This window comes from Hippocampus comes, unplaced genomic scaffold (genome assembly GCF_001891065.2).
Source record: "Hippocampus comes isolate QL1 unplaced genomic scaffold, H_comes_QL1_v1.1 scaffold182, whole genome shotgun sequence".
Classification (NCBI taxonomy): Eukaryota; Metazoa; Chordata; class Actinopteri; order Syngnathiformes; family Syngnathidae; genus Hippocampus; species Hippocampus comes.
In genome coordinates this window covers 27,355-29,590 of record NW_017805335.1, presented here as the reverse complement: position 1 = coordinate 29,590, position 2,236 = coordinate 27,355, and the positions used below count along the sequence as shown (strand labels likewise).

Genomic DNA, 2,236 nt, shown 5'->3' with positions numbered 1-2,236 from the left:
AAAGAGCTCTTTTGTGTTGGTGTGTGTGTGTGTGTGTGTGTGTGTGTGTGTGTGTGTGTGTGTGTGTGTGTGTGGTTGGAGGGGGGGTATGCACGTGCATCTGTGTGTGTGTGTGTGTGTGTGTGTGTGTTGATAAAAAGCGCCACATCCTTGGCTCCTGGGCTGTTATTTGTGAGGATGTTTGGGACCAAGGTTTTTTTTCAAGGGGAGCTTCAACGTCATTCGTCTGTCTGATGTTTTGTCCGCTGGGATGGAATGTCAAGGGCAACCAGATGGTGCATGATTCATAGCAAATGCAAAAAAAAAATGTTTTTGGCTTTAAAAAAAGAGAGAGAAAAAGTTTTCCAAGGTTGCAAGCAACTTTACAGTCATGAAACTTCCACCACCGTAAGGACTAATTGTTTATTCACAATCTGTTATTTTATAAAGGTGTTGAGTAATCGTTTGCGAATTCTGGAGTTGTATGGTAGTACCTTCCAAGTTTTTTTTTCTGTCAACAAGGTTATTGTTTTGTATTCGTATATCTACTTGCAGTATATCTTGAAGGGTTATAGTGCAGATTAGATGGAACTAGGATTTACTGAAAGAAGTGTCCAGTAAGTGTATGTGCAGTATATAGATTATGTCAGCATGTTGTGTTGCTTTATTACATTAAGTGTTCCTCTGAGGATGTCTGGGTGGATCTTTCTTCTGACTGACGTCACATGATGAGTGCATTGTTTGTACATAACAATAATAGCGCATGCAGTGACTTCTTGCGGCCGGCGTAAATCAGGCGTGGTCTCCGGCTAATGACAGATAATAACCTCGGCGATCCCCACCACACGTCCCAAACCGAGCTCTCTACTCATTTGGAAGTGATCTGAGGCTTGAGGTATGGCTAAATAAAGGCAGCTGGCCACCAAGCATATGTGAGCTTTGGTCCCACTTAGGAGGCAGGAAACAACCGCTCTTCAAAAGTCTGATTTTCTTTGCAGGGATAACTTGCTGGAAAAGCTTCCAGAAGGTGAACATTCCTTCTTCCCATCCTGCTGTCAGTGTCATCTCAGGCCTGCGTGGCTTCACTGCTTGTCTGGGCTTGCAGTAAGCATAAGCCCTCCCCGTCACATCGCCTCTACCTCATGCTTGGCTAAGCCCCATCTTGGACCTCTCACCGTTTATTTTAAGTACCCCGGAGGGTGTTTTTTTTCCTGTTTGGAGCCCAGCTATGCGGACCCAAAGAGGTGGTGTCACCGCGGAGGATCATCATCAACATTCAGGTCATCCCATTAGCTCCGACGCACTCCTTATTTTGGCCACGCAGTCAGGGATGCCCCGGCATCACCTCTTGGATTCAGCGAGTCATTTGAGATGCGTCATGCTTGCGTCTGTCTTCTCCAGTCCAGGATGTATTACAGAGTACAGTAATATAGATGTATCTCCTATGTAAAAACCCATTATTATTAAAGGCATAAACTCATAACATTCTGCTAATACAATAATCATTTAATTTTAGGATAAAAGTCCCCCCGCCTCTCAATCAACTCCAAAGTGTTTTTTTGTTTTTGTTTTGTTTTTTTCGAACACATTCAAAGATAAGCTTTGGGTATTGTGTTAACATCTGTAGGAATTGTGACATCCACCCTTTTAAACTATATTCTTTTTCCCGGAAACTGCAACTTTCTCTTTGTGATAACACGTTTTTGTAAGAGTACAAATGTATTAGATTTTTTAAAATGTACTTTTTCTTGTTATATTAAAAAAATATATATGTAGTTAGCATATTCATTTATATATGGTCTTATTTTGTAATATTGCAATTCTTTCATAGATTTAATCCAAAAGCTCAAAGAATACGGTGAAATCAATTGTATTACTAGAAAGTTTAAAACAGCAGAATCTTTGTCCAAACATCGCCACTTTATTCAAGCAGTGACAAATTTCCATAATTTCAATTCAGTTTCATTTTGTTTCAATTTTTCAAATACAGATTTGTTGTTGAATCCTCGTGATATAAAATTTAAGTTTTATGCGCGTACGTTTATTTGTGGATCTCATAGTATTCCTGTAACTTCATCCTCCTAACATGAAAACTTTTTCAAATTATATTACACCTTTATTCTTGCTAACATTACTTTTAAAAGATATATGTTTCTTCATTACTAAATAGCTGTGTTTTGTAAAGTTGTAGTTCCTATACTTAGAGCCATTATATTGGAAGATGACCTTATTTAGCTTGGAACCCGTGTGGTGAGAA

The 2,236-nt window shown here is 39.3% G+C and overlaps 1 long non-coding RNA gene across 1 annotated transcript in view; it reads left to right on the top strand.

The window, feature by feature from the left end:
* The window catches only part of LOC109516902 (uncharacterized), an 8,903-nt gene extending 7,152 nt beyond the window's left edge, over positions 1–1,751 (top strand). The window contains exon 2 of the long non-coding RNA XR_002168445.1: positions 547–1,751. This is a non-coding gene — a long non-coding RNA (uncharacterized LOC109516902). The remainder of the gene's footprint in view (positions 1–546) is intronic.
* The last annotated feature ends 485 nt before the right edge of the window (positions 1,752–2,236 follow it).